At 36.1% G+C, this 18,924-nt stretch overlaps 1 protein-coding gene across 32 annotated transcripts in view; it reads left to right on the top strand.

The window, feature by feature from the left end:
* LOC123675614 (F-actin-monooxygenase MICAL3) overlaps positions 1-18,924 on the top strand; it is a 116,410-nt gene that overhangs the window by 53,594 nt on the left and 43,892 nt on the right. For 2 of the 32 annotated variants that reach the window (XM_045611046.1, XM_045611018.1), the window contains exon 1: positions 15,012-15,223. The exons of 29 other annotated variants lie outside the window; for them this stretch is intronic. The gene's annotated coding sequence lies outside the window, so the exon portion shown is untranslated. Of the gene's footprint in view, positions 1-15,011; positions 15,224-18,924 lie in introns of those variants that run through there. One more of the 32 variants, XM_045611043.1, reaches the window with a different exon arrangement.

Raw genomic sequence — 18,924 nt, 5'->3', positions numbered from 1 at the left:
CAGGACCACTTTTAGAAATAATGTTGTCACAAAATTGATTTTGCGATAAATTGATGGTTAAACAAGTTGCATGGAAAATTGCGCCGTCTTGTTGGAAGCAAATGTCGTCGATGTTTAGCTGATTAATTTTTGGTAACCAAAATCAGTCTGCTTTACTCGATACCGCCCGCCATTCGTCGTAACCGCAGCTCCTTCCTCGTTTCAAAAGAAGGATGAATGATGCCGCCAGCGTATAAACCGCACCAAACAGTCAATTTTAACGGATGTAATGGTGATTCGTTGATAGCTTGAGGATTTTATTTGCTCCATATACGGTCTATTGACGAAGACATTTAACCAGAAACGAGCTTCATCGCTAAACACAATCTTTCGGTAAAAATATTCTTTTTTGGCCAGTTTCAAAATAGCCCAATCAGCAAAAATGCATCGTGAACGATGTTCATTTGGCTTCAATTCTAACACGAGCTGTATTTTATAGGCTCTTAAGACAATATCCGTACGTAAAATTTTCCACGTAGTCGAAAGACAAAGGCCAACACGTTGAAAACGGCGACTTATCGACATTTCGGCATTTTCTTAAACTCTTCGAACTACAGCAACGATATTCTCTTCGGTACGCACATTTATTTGTCTTGCTGATGGTTTAGATTACAATCGAGAAAAAGAGAAATTAGTACAAAAACGATCAATGCACGAATTGCTTGCTCACTAGGCCGATTATATTGACTTTGAAATGGACGAAGTGCTCCATGAACTTCGCAAACAAATTAATTTGTTTCCACAATGTGGAAAGCGTTTTTTTGACTTTAAACAATTCATGATGAATTGCCAAACCTTACTGAACAGAAATATCAACACAGCTTGACATTCTCAACTGTCAAAACTATAGAAAATAATCATCGAAACTTATCATGCAGGCTTAAAAAAATATTTCCAAGTCTACCGAAGAAGATTTATTTTCGGGACGAAACAAACTTTTTCTCTTTGATTTCAAAATTTCCCCTCGCAATTGTATTGCCGTCTTGTATTGTCTGCCGAGAATTTATAAACCATATATCCGAAAAAGTTGAAATATTCATTGAAAAATTTATATTTAAATCCAAATGCCTATACCAAATTTCATCGGACAATTAAAACGTGATATACTGAAATTCTGGTAATGTCACGTTTGCGCTTTAAATGGCGCATCTATCTTGAATCCCGAACGTGTTAGAAATCGTAGATAAATTGATAATTTATTTCAGTGACTATGGCATAAAGATAAAATAATGTGTGATCACGGAATTGAATTTCTACACAAGATGCCCTCAATAAATCAAATAATATTTCACCCTTTCATCGACAAAATCGAATTCAAAATTTATTATAAGCAATGCACAAAAAGAAATTTTTCCCGTTTCGTTTAATCGACTAAGAGAAATGTATTATTCTACCTTTCACGTTTATTTTCTCCAAATATATGTATATTTAAATCGCCCACGATCACGACATTACTATGCAATGTTGATGAAGATAAAAGTCGGGGTTTCATGAAGTTGTTCCTTGAATACATTTATGTTACTTTGAGGAGGTCTATATATAATTTTCGAGAATAGAAACTAAGTTTAAAAATAAAGATTTAATGGGTTTGGTTCTTACTTGTTGGAAATCAATTATAAAGGGTGTTTTTTTTAGAGCTATAGAACTTCAAATTGCAATAAAACAACGATGGGTTATTCGATTGACATGAATTTTATTTATCCGCAAGATAATCTTGTGGCATTACATTTTAAATATGATTTCTGGCATATGACCGCCACGGCTGGCTCGGATGTAGTCCAATCTGGACGTCCAATTTTCGATGACTTTTTCCAACATTTGTGGCCGTATTTCGGCAATAACACGACGAATGTTGTCTTCCAAATGGTCAAGGGTTTGTGGCTTATCCGCATAGACCAATGACTTTACATAGCCCCACAGAAGGGAATCTAGCGGTGTTAAATCACAAGATCTTGGAGGCCAATTCACAGGTCCGAAACGTGAAATTAGGCGGTCACCAAACGTGTCTTTCAATAAATCGATTGTGGCACGAGCTGTGTGGCATGTTGCGCCGTCTTGTTGGAACCACAGCTCCTGGACATCATGGTTGTTCAATTCATGAATGAAAAAGTTAGAAATCATGGCTTTATACCGATCACTATTGACTGTAACGTTCTGGCCATCATCGTTTTTGAAGAAGTACGGACCAATGATTCCACCAGCCCATAAAGCGCACCAAACAGTCAGTTTTTCTGGATGTAACGGTGTTTCGACATACACTTGAGGATTAGCTTCACTCCAAATGCGGCAGTTTTTTTTGTTGACGTAGCCATTCAACTAGAAGTGCGCTTCATCGCTAAACAAAATAAAATGGACGTAGTGCGCGATACGTATTCCGCACAGAACCATTATTTTCTAAATAAAATTGCACTATTTGCAAGCGTTGTTCAGGCGTGAGTCTATTCATGATGAATTGCCAAACCAAACTGAGAATAAATCACTTGACAGCTGCCAAATCGGTCGTTATATCGAACAGTAATGCCAACTAAAAGTTATATACCTCGAAAAAAAAACACCCGTTATATGATTCTATGTGATTATCAGATGGTGATCTTAACTAGTATTTTAGAACAATTACACAAAAATTGAAGGCGCCAAACAACATTCCTTAATAGTGTGTGGAACTATGAAAAACAAATATAGGGGAAGCACTGACGTAAAGTCAAGAGCTCGTTTTTCATGTGCAAATTGAACCCTTGGACATCTCATATCTTCACGTCAGTTCCCTCATTTATTTTTGATATGCAATATGCTGCTATGGTTCTATATATCTACACGAAAATCTTAACTCAATCGTGTATGTAATCACGGAAATATTGGTTATTTCGTCCAATATTTTTCTTTAATTTTCATGATGTTTTGTTTGACATTTTACATGGGGATGGAAATAAAATTTTGGTCTCTTCTGAATATTAGGTAGGATTTTATTCTTGAATTTTCTATGGTTATGTTCAAGCGATCAACATAAGAGATAATCACCGATACCTTTCCTACCAACTGTGTCTAAAATTTTCGAAGCCCATAATAAAGCAAGATCAGTTTTTCTCATACGAAAGAATTCTCTCATTAGCATACACCATGGCTTTAAGGAAATGAAATCATCTACATATCCTGATGATCGAATTTATCATAAAGCTATTGGAGGAAGTTCTTGTTTCCTGTATGGACTCAAGCAAGGTCTTTGATTGCGTCGATCATAGGAATCTCCTAATCAAATTGGCTGCGCATCAGAGGCCCACCATTTGAGTTATTGATATCCCATTAATGGTCCGTTATCAGGTTGTAGAACTGAAAGGTAAACAGTCGTCTAGGAGAAAGGTCATCTTGGGTGTGCCTGAGAGATCCATGCTAGGATCAATTATGTTTTATAAATATACAGGGTGAGTCGATAGTGTTCGGTAGGTCGATAACTCGTCTGATTTTTGGGCTAGTAGAATTATTTAAATTTTGACGGAATCGACAGTACTCAGCGCATAAGATGAAATTATTTTTGACTGTACAGGCTGGTCCGAAAGTGGTGATACCACTCTCTGTTTTTTTAAATGGGAATGCCCAATTTTTATATTTTACTCATAATCTCCATGAAATTCTGATTTCGAAATACTGAAGATCACATCTTGAAAACCGTTCGAGATATTTATGAGATTTCTTTTTTATTGGATTCCCGAAAAGTTTTCAAGTCTTCTCCAAATTTACGTATTACTCTACAGGTGATTCGAAAGACATTGCAATTTTCAAAAAATGACCTTTAAATAATGTCAATGCGTCCATTTTTTCAAATAGTACGCCCTAAATTTTTTTGTCTATCGGATAGCCTGATATAACTCTTCATTTTTTGCCTAAAATGAATAATTTTCAAGATGTTTCGCATTTAATGTTTTGTACAGGGACTGGCAGTATACTTTTCACGCTTGCAATTTCAGAGGGATATTATTACACTCGATTCTACTAAATACCTACTAATATATGATATCAACTGAAGATTAAATGTTTGGAAACATTAATTTCCTCCTAATTAATGAACCACGTGAAAAACAGAAACGTAGTCAGAATTCTCCGAAGGAGCTCGAAATGACTGCATATTTTCAGCTGATGAATTGTTATCAATATTTATTGCTCATATGATGTGCCTAGATATCTAAAAACTTTTTTAATAATTCCAATATGATTGAAATGAAGTTCAGTTCGATTTTAAAAGAGATTTGCATAAATCTAAGCAGATCTTATGAATGATTTTCCGCTGAAAATTGTAGCATGCTACATTGCATATTCAACTAAACAAGAAAGTTGATGAAAATCTGGGCGTACGCCAATGCGTATCTTCGTGCATGTGTACCCGATACAGTGAAACTGTCATATAATTTATATTCTTGGTTTCTTTGAATGTTATCGTTAGTTATCGTAGCGAAATTTAAAGATTCAGATTGTGAAATACTTGTGTAACAAAGAGGAAACACATAATTTTTGGCGCCCAACGTGGGGCCATCTCTCGGCAATTATATCTGATTTTTCAGTCGGGGTCTATACAAAAAATTAAGACTACTCACTAGGCTATCCGATAGACAAAAACCATCAGGGCATGCCATTTGAAAAAATGGACTTATTGTCATTTTAAGGTCATTTTTCAAAATTGCATTATCTTTCGGACCACCTGTAAATTGGCAGAAGACTTGAAAACTTCTCAGGAATTCAATAAAAATACAAGATTCAGCTTGTTGGGAATTAATACAGAGTTGGCACCGTCTTTCGTCTATTTTGGCCGACAATAAAATGTAATATAGGATAGGAATGCATTTATGTAAGTGAATACAGTAAAAAAAAATGTGAAAGTGTATGTTGATACACTTGAGTTCCAAAACTTCACATCCTGAAATGATCTTCACCTAGGCGAAATGGTTTATGCCTATCAACGCCTGAAATGTTCCCTCTGCTTTTCTGTTCTCTTCCTGCTGGTAGAATGGAGACAGGTCCGTATTATGTATAATGGAAAATAACTGTGGAAACACCGAAAAGAAAAAATGATTAAAGTACTGACGTAAAGACACCAGTACTTTAGTCATTTCTCCTTTTTACGAATTACATACATATGGGGCGTTTCTTTTCGAGGTATATAACTTTAAGTTGGCATTACTGTTCAAGATGGCGACCGATTTAACAGCTGTCAAGTGATTTATTCTCAGTTTGGTTTGGCAATTCATCATGAATAGACTCATGCCTACATTCAGCGCACTTCTGGTTGAATGGCTACGCCAACAAACAAAACTGCCGCATTTGAAGTGAAGCTAATCCTCAAGTGTATGTCGAAACACCGTTATATACAGAAGAACTTACTGTTTGGTGCGCTTTATGGGCTGGTGGAATCATGGGTCCTTACTTCTTCAAAAACGATGATGGCCAGAACGTTACAGTCAATGGTGATCGGTATAGAGCTATGATTACTAACTTTTTCTTTCCTGAATTGAACAACCATGATGTCCAGGAGCTATGGTTCCAACAAGACGGCGCAAAGCTCGTGCCACAATCGATTTATTCAAAGACACGTTTGGTGACCGCCTAATTTCACGTTTTGGACCTGTGAATTGGCCTCCAAGATCTTGTGATTTAACACCGCTAGACTACTTTCTGTGGGGCTATGTAAAGTCATTGGTCTATGCGGATAAGCCACAAACCCTTGACCATTTGGAAGACAACATTCGCCGTGTTATTGCCGATATAAGGCCACAAATGTTGGAAAAAGTCATCGAAAATTGGACTACATCCGAGCCAGCCGTGGCGGTCATATGCCAGAAATCATATTTAAAATGTAATGCCACAAGATTATCTTGCCGATAAATTGAATTCGTGTCTATCGAATAATCCATCGTTGTTTTGGCAATTTAAAATTCTATAGCTCTAAAAAAAACCACCCTTTATTTCTAGATTAATTTTGTTACATTTTCTGCGCTTTGGCGCACAGAATTTCATCACTATTGCAAATTATAATAATTGCTCATTGTTTTACTTATAAAATAGAGCACTATAAAAAAAACTAGAGACATATGACTCTCAAATTCCGAGTCGGTCATTATTGAGAACAATTGTTAATCTTGACGAAAAATAAAAGAATATTGTGTATCCCTTAAAGCGCAGCGGTCTCTCTTAATGATCAATTCATGCTCCAATGAAAGAAAACCTATTCTTATGATTTGAGGTACAGGGTGTCCAAAATTCGATGATCATTGAAAGCATGTCAAGAACTAAGAGAAAAAATCTTCAAGGACCACTTAATCTCTTTTCAGAAATGATAAGATTCAAATAATATTGTACAAATAAACTGAAATAAAGAGACTGAGGCTCACTTCTAAGAAGCTCACCTGTTACTCAATCTTATAGTTTTCGAGTTGCCTCCAGTGAGCATGGAATTTGGGACATCCTGTTCAATGCAAGATAACAGGAAATAATAAATGATCTGTAAAATTTAGAGTGTTTCGAATTCGTTGAACCTGGATACATACTCGAAAAAGAATATTGTATGCATATATACATCATCAACTCTTGGTTGACTCAGGCTGTTCTTCTCGGAAGACCGACCCGAACGGCCAGACCTGACGTCATCGGAGAATACAGGTTTTTCACAACTGGATAGAGGCAGGCCTGACCACCATTGTTCTGGTCGAGGGATCGAACGACAAAACGAAGATGCAAATGCGAACTGTCGATTCGCACGCACAGCATGCCGCGATGTCGAAATCGTTTAGCTCGCGACAACGTTCATGCAGAAGACGCTAGATTTATCGGAGAAATGAAAAATGTACAGAACTCCCGCAAACTAGTTCAAAAACTTTGGCGTCGGATAAAATAACCTTTTTCATGAGAAAAAGTTCATATAAACATATATCCTAACAAGCTTCGTCTTCGAGATAAGGGGGTTAAAGTTTGAAAAAAGAAATAAGTTTTTTACCTACAACTCTAGTATTATTACATTCATTGTTTTGACTGTTGGGTATTGAAGTCTAGATTATGTAATGTTTTGAATTATATTTTTCTTTCGAAAAAATGATTGATTTATGAAATCGACAGAGCTCCATTAAAAAAACGGCTCCTGAATTTTTTTCACAGAAGTTAATCGAGTACAAAGTATACACTATCCACGAAAAAATCTACAAAAATTAATTTTCAAAATTTTCCCATAAGAACAAAATTGAAGTGGTGTATTATAACGCTTTCAGATTTAATGTATATTCATTCAATTGAACATTTCAGAAAGAAATCAGGCACGTAAACAATGAAAAATATTCACAAATTTTTCTTCATTATTTGAGTATTTGACCAATGTTCTTTTTGATGTGTTCAATTAAATGCCACATTTATTACCAATGGGAAAATTTGTGAAAAATTAATTTTTGTGGATAGTGTTGGCTTTGTATTCGATTATCTCGAAAATGGTACATTCTATGGAAAAAAAATCAGGAGATCTTTTTTTTGTGAAGCTTTTTTGATTGCAGATATGAAATCATTAACTCTAAAATAAAGACAGTGGTGTAGATTTCCAATAAGAAAAGTATCATTGCACTCCTAAATCTACGCCACTGGATACTTTTGTGTGTTTAGAAGGAGGCAATTCTTTGATGACTCATTCGAAAATGATTATCGGACTATAATTCCAAATGGGACATTTTTTATTTCTTTAATAACCTGGCAAATTTCATTATCATAGAAAACGATTGATTTCCAATTTTGTGGAATTAATTGAGTTTTCTTTGTGCTCATTACGTGAAAATATGCAATTTCCTGTCTTCTATTAGTTTAGCCCGTTGTAAAATCTTCTTCAAGGATGAAACTTCCATTTATGAAAAGAATTATTGAAATGTAGGTATTAAGAAGATTAAGATATCTCATTTTATGAGAGTATGTTATTGAGATAACAACAAAATTTTCCAATAATAACAAGAACAATGTATGGAACGTGGAATATATTTCACTTGTGTGGCATTTGCGGACAGCATACTACTTCAATGCTCCCAAGAAATTAAAAAATTGGTTATAGAAAATTATGATCGATCTCAAACGCTTATATAAGTATCTTTTCAGATTGTAATTTCACTTGAGATAGTTATTTCTTTATTCTTCGGACATCAAATATAATATTGAAAATATTTGGACAGCAGTTTACATTTTTTTTTCCATAAATATGGTGAATGAAGAGGAAGTATCATTCTATAATTGAAAAATTTGGCTCATCTCAAAAACTTTTTAAAAAAATTATCAATAATTTTCAAAAATAATAAAATTATCTTCTAAATGAGAAAATAAACTAGGTAAAGGGTGTGCCATTTCGAATGTGCCCGATATCAACATTCAAATAAGTCACAAATGAATAGTCTCATTTTGAACACCCTGTAGGTAGAGTTCTCAATAATAATAAGAAATTCAGTTCTTACCTCTATTCTTTTAGTATTTCAAAATCTCATTTGAATAAATTGATTTATTTTGGAGTCATTAGGTTTTTACAAAGACTCTTAAATTTATGTGAAATCGAAAAATCTATCTAGGCTTCATTTATTCCATGCAATCTGAAAATTCAATAAAAAAAGGAGGATGTTACAAACGAAAATGCATATGTTTGGTCATTAACACTTTTTTGGTACATTATATGTATTTCCGAACAATTTGATGATGTAGCTTTAATGGGGCCTAATGATACTGTGCAAAAAAAAATGTAAAACTTCCATTTCCATTAGAAAGATACTATTTATTTTATTTCGCATCGAACTGTCTTAGAGCACAGTGTTGATTTTATGGTTTCCTTATAGGTTTCTTGATTTAACAAAACCGTTCATTTTAATCAATCGAAATGACGTGAATTATCATTTCCATAATTAAAGAGTTAAAAAACCAATTAGATTAAATATGCATCTATCAACTGGAGATAAGTTCGGATATATCCTGCCCAAATCTTCAGGAATGGAAAATGAACTCGTATTCTTTCATCAAAAATTTAGAGAATTAACTAATTGTTTAGCCTTAGTGAAATCGAAATGTTTAAACTTCTGATTTCCTGACGGTTTGAAATCAAATAAATTGAGATATATCACTTCACCTACTACATTTTTCACAGAATTATCTTTTTAAAAATAAGTATCCACAATAGGATAAACACTTATTTTGAATTTTTCACGTTGGTTCAGTCAAGGTTCCCGAAAATGCTAAATAAAAAAACATCTGGAAAAGTAACGAACGATGAAACTAGGAATTGATCTTAAATGTCTAAAACACTGGTGTTCTCACTTACTCTTGGAAAACCTTAAGATTAAAGTAGCTAATATCGAAGAGACCAGCCTTCTTGGATTTAAACGTTATTGGTCCCTTTTCGCCCACCGTTTTTTATGGCGCTCACGTCGTCTAAATGAGCAATATAACAAGATGAATAATAAGTACAAGATAAATACGATATTTGACAGAACAAATGAAAATTTCAAAATGATGCCATAATTGGTCAATTCTTTGTATCTAGCGCCAAAGATATCTCAAATACTGGTGTATTCACTAATTAAAATTTGCTCAAGATCATTTTGGCGAATCGGCTCGACATGGATCCATTTTTCCTTTTCTTCCTAAAGGTGGCGCTATACAATGGATTGACCAATCATTATTTTCTGTCAGAGGTCGTTGATCTTGTTATTATTGTAGATTTAACTGCAAAAAACGACATTGACAGGAAGACGACGCGAGCGCCATATGAAAAGATGCGGATATAAAGTGAAAAGGGAACAATACCATTTAAATCCAAGTAGGCTGGTTCCTTCAAAAGTCGCCACTTTAATCTTAAGGTTTTTCTAGAGTAAGTGAGCACATCAGTGTTTTAGATATCGTAATAGCGTCACATTTAGGAATAAAAAGGATCCATGGTGAGCTTGAGTCGCCTGAATTGTAACGGGTGTTTTTTTCGAGGTATATAACTTTAAGTTGGCATTACTGTGCCAACTGTGCCACAAAGACACGTTTGGTGACAGACTAATTTCACGTTTTGGACCTGTGAATTGGCCTCCAAGATCTTGTGATTTATAACACCGCTAGACAACTTTCTGTGGGGCTATGTAAAATTATCGGTCTATGCGGATAAGCCACAAACCCTTGACCCTTTGGAAGACAACATTCGCCGAGTTATTGCCGATATACGGCCACAAATGTTGGAAAAAGTAATCGAAAATTGGACGTCCAGATTGGACTACATCCGAGCCAGCCGTGGCGGTCATATGCCAGAAATCATATTTAACATGTAATGCCACAAGATTATCTTGCGGATAAATAAAATTCATGTCAATCGAATAATCCATCGTTGTTTTATTGCAATTTTAAGTTCTATAGCTCTAAAAAAAACTCGCTTTAGAATGATTTAAATTTTGACGGAATCGACAGTACTCAGCGCATAGGATAAAATTATTTTTGACTATACAGTCTGGTCCGAAAGTGGTGAAACACGATACCACTCTCTGCTTTTTTAAATGGGAATGACCCTGATACCTTCGGGTCAAAGGTCGTTGATCTTGTTATTATCGTAGATTAAACCTCAAAAATGATGCGGAAATCAAGTGAGAAGGGAACAATACCATTTAAATCCAAGAAGGCTGGTTCCTTCAAAAGTCGCCACTTTAATCTTGAGGTTTTTCGAGAGTTTTAGACATCTTAATAGCGTCACATTAAGGAATAAAATGGACCCATGGCGAGCCTGAGTCGCCTGAATTGTCCTAAAAAAATCTAATCAATGACAACACCAGTATTCTAGACATCGTAAATGACACATAATTCGACTCCAGTAACTTCCAAAATATGTTTCGGATCCGTGAGCCCAAAGCCTAAAACCGCTCCGGTGTAGCCCTTAAGTTTGAGCTGCAGTAGAGGAAAATAACATGCACACTGATACAATGTGCTACCTATTTTTAACCTTTTCAACGATAGTCAATGCGTTCCGAACATGTTTATTTTTGTGGCTTATTATCCATCCACAAAAATAGTCGTTAGAAAGGCGTGGGATCTGACCTATAAATCTTCGAAGATTATTACTATGCGTTATTCGATGGTGATTCAAAACTGCAAAGGTATTTGTTTATTACCGAAAATTCCATTACTAATTCGTGGATGCGTAAGATTTAACGTTTTTCCCGAACAGTTTCATGAATCACTCGTTATCGTTGACGGCACCCTTCGTTGAGAAAATATTTCGATAAACATTTAAGGAGATATCATCACATTGCAATCAGGAAGCAAACCTTATTATACCTATGACGATAATTTCTGGTTCTCAATATGTTTGAAAATTTTTTAATATAACTGAGGTATCTTTTTTGAGCGCTTGTTCTCCGAACATATTGCTCTATTATTTCGTTTTTCGGAACAATAAAAGTCTATAGATTTTCGTTTCAACCGGGGTTCATCTATGCCCTATGGGAATGTTGTTGTTGAGGGTTTGTTTGATCCATTCTGAAAGGCAGTTTTCAATGTCGGAAAACTCGGAATGTCGATACGTCTTAATATTTCTGTGTCCTTAGGGGAATAGGTGGATTCTGGTAGACCAAACTCGCTCTGAATTTCATTACGCGATTTTCCAAACCTTAAATTTGTTAAATTATAAAGCTCAATTTTTTTATTTTTCCTTCGGGATAATTAAAAAAAAATCGTCATCAATTGCTGGACACTTATGACACTTGCTACTTCTGCAGACACCCCTAAACTTATTGGAGTATCGTATGTCTATGTTGGGACGACTGATCGTCGGTGGTCTCATGAGTTAAGTGAAAGTGGTGTGGAGGGTTTCCTCGAATTACAGTGCTATATACTTGAGGTTTTCTCTGCTGCCTATTTCTTGTAAACTCTTGTTACTTGCTTTACAATTTTACATGGACTCTGTGAGTTTCCTGCCTGGCTCGGCTATTCTATTTAGGATGGTTCGCATTGAAAACACCTGCTGTAACCGTAGGAGTGTTATCTGAGAATATCGGTATAGTTTTTTTTTGTCTCGCTTATCATGATGACATCAAGGTTCTCCTGGATTGCAAACTCTTCTAGTTCTTCCTCCGCCTTTGTTTGAGCAGTATCTCTATTCCAGGCTGTTGATGTAGGTAGTCGACTGGTAACCGGCTCCAACGAACAGTTTCCATGGAATCTCACGTTCTGGCATCGACACAAAAATTGATAGGTTAGCTAGCTATCTAGCTTGAAGAGCTTAATCGCTTTTTCGAACTCATTGTGAAATCAAGAAACTAAATATTCCCAGATATATATAAATTCATCAATTTGATATTTAGAGGAATTCGTTCGAACTGTTTTCATTAGATCTCATCAACTGTGAGTCGGCAGGTCTTCTCTCTGTCACAACTACCTCAGGCTTAAGATGTCTACACTGGTGTGCTGAAAAAAACCATAAGATTAAATTGGCGACTTTTGAAGGGACCTGCTTTCTCGGATCTTAATGGTATTGGTCCCGTTTCACTTGATTTCCGCATTGTTTCTCATGGCGCTCACATAGTACTTCTGTCAATGTCGTGTTTTGAGGTTAGGTTCGGGCCTTTGAACAGAACAAATGAAAATTTCAAAATGATGGCGTTGATTGATCAATTCTTGTATAGCGCCATCTTAAGGGACAAGTGGGAGAAGAAAACCATGCCGAGCCGAGTCGCCAGAATCTTTAACAAAATCTAATCAGTGAATACACAAGTAAAGGGTGTTTTTTTAGAGCTATAAAACTTTAACTTACAATAAAACAACGATGGATTATTCGATTGGCATGAATTTCATTAATCCAAAAGATAATCTTGTGGCATTATATTTTAAATATGATTTCTCTAATTCTGTGGTTATTCCGTTCATTCTTCCACATCTTGTAGAACAAAATCGTGCGAGAATATATCAGAAACGCACAGTTTTCATGGTTATATTTTATTATTATTTGTTGGTACTCCGAACTTTCCGTCACGGCTTTATCTGTCAATTCATCAATTTGCCTTAAAGAAATCAGTTCTGCCATCCAACATTTCTCAATGCAAAAATCACTAAAATATATTTATGGAAATATTTCATTAATTTCAATTAAAATGCAATGAATTAGAGAAAATAATGTATAATACTCGTACAGAAGGCTCATTCTACCACTCGTTCATTCCAAAACTCGCCACTTCGTGGCTCGTTTTTGAATTTTGAACTCGTGGAAGAATATCAATGCCTTCTGCACTTGTATTATAAATAACTATTCTGGCATATGACCGCCACGGCTGGCTCGGATGTAGTCCAATCTGCACGTCCAATTTTCGATGACTTTTTCCAACATTTGTGGCCGTATATCGGCAATAACACGGCGAATGTTGTCTTCCAAATGGTCAAGGGTTTGTGGCTTATCCGCATAGACCAATGACTTCACATAGCCCCACAGAAAGTAGTCTAGCGGTGTTAAATCACAAGATCTTGGAGGCCAATTCACAGGTCCAAAACGTAAAATTAGGCGGTCACCAAACGTGTCTTTCAATGAATCGATTGTGGCACGAGCTGTGTGACATGTTGCGCCGTCTTGTTGGAACCACAGCTCCTGGACATCATGGTTGTTCAATTCAGGAATGAAAAAGTTAGTAATCATGGCTCTATACCGATCACCATTGCCTGTAACGTTCTGGCCATCATCGTTTTTGAAGAAGTAAGGACCAATGATTTCACCAGTCCATAAAGAGCACCAAACTTACGCTTAACTATATTAGCCAATGGGCGGTGACTTGTGTATGACTCAATTACATATGTACTGAAAACACTATCATTCTTATATCCTAGATTCATCTAAATATGCCAGGTGAATATTGGTGTACATCTCTAACAAATCCGGATTCCTGAACGTCTGTTAGCTATTTGCACTGAAACACGGCAAAGAACCAAATAATAACCTCTTGATCAAACAACATTCTTGCTTGAGAATTTTCTTAAAACATAATGTACTACTTGGCCGCTTTGCCAAAATTTAAAAATACTGATAGTTCATCCCGGTAGAAAGCACATAAATAAACTCGACTAATAGTAGGTAGATGCAGGTGACATTATTTGTTCAGTGAAGTCCGTCCGATGCAAGCAGCATACCAATAATGTGGGATGGTTTATTGATTCGTAATTTTCCATAGACTTTCATATTTATTCTGATTCGAAATACATGACAGGATTCAGTTTATTCTTTAAAACATGCGTGCGGAAAAATCCCCTGGTTTTATAAATAGCAGGAATTTTTTCCGCATTATGTGGGAATAGGACTCTTTGCGACTTGAACTGCGTGCGGTAAAAGGATTGAAAGATGAAAGCGTACGTTTGTGAAAAAAAGTCATATTTTGACTAACAAGATCGAAAAGTTCTACCTTTCCTCCGTCGGAAGGAAAATGTTGCTATGTCAACGATGAATAATCTGCCGAAAAAACAACTATAACAACTATGTTTAACACTGCATGTCTGTTGAAATTATTTTAACATGAAAACCGCAAATTTACCATTGATCAATCAAATATAACAATCGTTAATATAAATCTCATTTAATGTTAGATCCCCAGCTTTTATGAATTTCAAAATAACATATTATATTCGGAGAAGAAGTGACTTTTCATAGCTCGCCTTCAATTACCCGCCTCACTACGTTCCGCATGTAACACAGGTTCGCCATAAGAAGTGACACTCCTCCTCCTTATTAAAAAATATACTATCCCCTGAAAGATTTCAAAAGTTCATTATTACTTCAATGTTGTCTATTCTGGCGGCATCTCTTAGACCTCTCAGAAGCTTTGGGCTTGTATGAGTAACGCTTGTTTCACAAAATGCGGTTTCCGCCGCATTGCACTATATGCGGTAAACCGACCGTCAGCGATTAAATCATCGTTTCTCCTTTGTTGCAAGATTTACAGATTTCTCCATAATATAGATTATATTATCAGTTTGTGCTCGATAGTTGCAGCCTGCAGGTGTCGTTCACACATTGGCTAGATGTTAATATTGAAGTATCCGACTCAGAAAATATTATAAATTTAGAAGGTTCAAAAAAATGACTCTGTTTTGATTTGAACATGGACATTAATGAGATTTTCAATTAAATAATACAATAAACCATGTCATCCGAAAAACCAATCAGTGCGAATTATGTCATTTTTGTGTAAGTATACTTACGTAGTATATTCTATTCTATATCTTTACTAATATTATAAAGAGGTAACTTTTGATTATATGTTTGTTGGGAATAAGCTCAATAACTACTAAACTACTAAGTCGGTGAAAAAAGTACTATCGAAAATTTTTCACGTGTGCGCTGGAGTTTTGTTTGATTATGCGGAAGTACGCTATTCTACAAAAATTATTGTTTTGAGTGGATCTAAACAAAAGTCCGCGACACCATATATCCGTCTTTCATAAATAAGTCACAATTTGGCTTTTTCTATGAGAATAATACAGAAAATTGAAAGGTGATTTTCAAACATCATTATGAGGCCAGCGTTTGAATCCTTACTGATAAAATTTACATCATTTTAAAACTAATTTAATGAAGATGAACTTTGTCTGTCGAAATTTCATCATTTCGACGCATTTTTGGAGAGATAATGTGAAATGAAGACATTAATATGGCCATTGTGTATTACTAGGAATGAAGTGGGTGTGGCGTGATCGCTGGTAAGTTTATAGATATCGAGCTACACTATCCGAAAGGTTATATTTTATTTAGTTTATTTTTCACTTTGGTTTTGTCCATCCATGCAGTTTTTCAGAACGCGGGAAAAACGCGGGCTTCAGCTAGTTTATGATATAACCCTACCTCTATTGTTTTGAAGTTTTGTTGTTGAAACTGCTGGCGTTCTGGTCGATTTCTGCATCATTTTATTTTTGTTCGCCATTTACTCGTATCATAGAATAGTGATGAACATGATCCAGAATCCAGTAAATTTTGTTGACTTTGTGCAGACACAAAATACACATGGGAATGTTAACTCAAATTTTACGTCATAAGCGGACGATGTGACGCATATGAGCCTTTTTGCGCGATTCAGATTAGAAAGGAAAGAGTTCCATGCCGAAATAAGTTTTTTTTTCGAATATAGTAGACGTATTCTTAAACTACAGGAGTAGGTTTCAAACTCTGTCATTTAATATATTACAAAATTGATCTGCAAAAAATTTCTTGTTCTGTTATAACGTCACAGCATGAAAAGGACAGTAAAACGACGCCTTATTTAGATTCATCCTTTAAATTAGATATGAAGGGCATTTGAAGCATTTCATACTTCGTTTAAAAAGTTTTGAGGACTGATGATATGAAATTCCTCAGAATGAATTCACTACTAGTTGCCATGAAGTGGCAGTACTAAATGCAAATCGAATATGAATGAAAAATCTGATTGCACCATAATTTGAGGCTATTTTTAGGCTCACGTTTGAACCCACTAACAAATTTCTCGATTTACGTTAAAAACAAATATCATGGGCTCTGCTAGCTTGACCTTTAAGCTAGCAGAATCCACGATTTGTCTCACAATTGAAGAGCAAAACATTTTTCAATGCACTATCACATTAGCCTGAAATTATGGTCTAAAAAATCGAAAATTCAAAAGTGATTCTGTAGCTTTACTGGGTTTCTTTCCTGTTCTGTGAGTAGCTCTAATTTTGTCCCACAACTAATAGCGTATCAAATCTCCGGTTTTGAGGCTAGCACGAGGCGGACAACCGACCATCTGTTGAGCTCGGTGCACGTCCGTTCTAATCAAATACATGGAAAAAATCGTCAATGGTTTCTTAAGTTCTGTTCGGCTGAGCGCACACTCAACTGTGTACGTCGACGGTGTCCGTTCTAATCTGTTCTCGTTTGATTTGGACGAACTCGTTGAGCTCAACGTAGAGCCACAGTATGTCAGTATAGTATCAGGTGTGAATAAGTCTTTCACGTTTTTTGTAAGAGATGGCGCCACCAATACTGTGCGAGTATTTAATGGTTACATATGTCATAATCAAAGCTTATTCATCTGTCAACAATTCCACACTAACACATTAGTTGAAATTTTTTCGCATCATAAATTTTTGAAATCGTGAAAATGTCGAAATTTGAGCCGAGCCGACGTCATTTGCGGGAAGTTTCACTTTATTGGTTCAATTTGAAGAAATCTGCTGCCGAGGCGCATCGGTTGCTTCAGGAAGCTTATGGAGAAGGTTGTGTCGATGATTCAAGTGTTCGCGGATGGTTTCGACGCTTCAAAAGTGGCGATTTCGACGTGGAAGACAAGGAGCGTTCCGGGCTGCCGCAAATCTTTGAAGATCAAGAATTGGCGACTTTGCTTGATGAAGATTCGTGTCAAACGCAAGAAGAACTTGCTGAAGCATTGGGAGTTGACCGAACAACCATTTCCAAGCGTTTGAAAGCCATGGGAATGATCCAAAAGCAAGGAAATTGGGTGCCGTACGAACTGAAGCTGAGAGACGTCGAACGGCGTTTTTTCACTTGCGAACAGCTGCTTCAGCGACATAAAAGAAAGGGTTTTCTGCATCGTATCGTGACTGGCGATGAAAAGTGGATCCGTTACGATAATCAGAAGCGAAGAAAATCATAGGGACTACCCGGCCATGCATCATCATCGACGGCCAAGCCAAATATTCATGGCGCCAAGCTCATGCTCTGTATATGGTGGGACCAGCTAGGTGTGGTTTACTATGAGCTTCTGAAACCGAATGAAAGGATCACAGGCAAGGTCTATCGACGACAATTGATGCGTTTGAGCCGCGCACTGCGAGAAAAACGGCCACAATACTCCGACAGGCACGACAAAGTTATTTTGCAACATGACAATGCTCGCCCACATGTTGCACAGCCAGTGAAAACATACTTAGAAACGCTCGAATGGGAAGTCCTACCCCACCCGCCGTATAGTCCAGACATTTCTCCGTCTGATTACCATCTCTTCAGATCGATGACGCATGGCCTGGCTGACCAGCACTTCCATTCTTACGAGGAAGCCAAAAAATGGGTGGATGACTGGATAGAGGCCAAACCGGTCGAATTTTTTCGCAACGGGATTCGTATGTTGCCAGAAAGATGAGGAAAAGTTGTAGCTAGCGATGGCCAATACTTTCAATAATTCATTTGTAACCATTTTTTCACAATAAAGGCTCAAAATTTGAAAAAAAACGGGAAAGACTTATTCACACACCTTATAGATACAGTAGTTTGGTGAGAAGGCATCGAAAAAATGGTTAATCGAATTGTTTATTCGAGTTGTGAGAAAATTTTCTTCATGAAATTCCTGGTCTGTAATCAGAGTTTTCATTTTTTTGAGAAGTAAACAACATTCTATTTCATTGTTTTGAATATCTTAATCAAACTTCATAACATAAAATAAGGTACTAAAAAGATCCTTAAAGAAATTTATGGAATTAAAAAGTCTGAATAATACATTTGAAAATGTTATCAAAACAGGGTCAATTCCAATTATGCTTTTAGGGTATGTTCGAAGTGTCGACCACCAGCTTCTCTGCATTTGTTGACTCTTCTGGTTAAATTTAGAATTGATTTTCTTATTAAATTGGGTTCATTCTGTATTTCTCCACATGCCTCGTTTATTTGAGGTATTATTTGTTATTTATTAGCTCCTCATACATACATGTAGTGTTAGGTCAGGAGATCGAGATGACCATGTCATTGGTTCACCTCACCGAATCTATGTATGGAAATATGCTATCCAAATAATTCCTGACCTTAATGAGAAATCAGGTTGTGCGCCATCATGTTGGAAAATTACTTTTTTTTACAATTATCACTTAGCAGGTGAGGAAAAATAGTCCATTTTTCTGAATATTGCCTCAAAATAATTAATTCAT

This window comes from Harmonia axyridis, chromosome 3, assembly GCF_914767665.1.
Source record: "Harmonia axyridis chromosome 3, icHarAxyr1.1, whole genome shotgun sequence".
Taxonomy (NCBI): Eukaryota; Metazoa; Arthropoda; class Insecta; order Coleoptera; family Coccinellidae; genus Harmonia; species Harmonia axyridis.
Note: the sequence above shows the minus strand (reverse complement) of the source record. Positions and strands in the feature narration are given on the sequence as shown.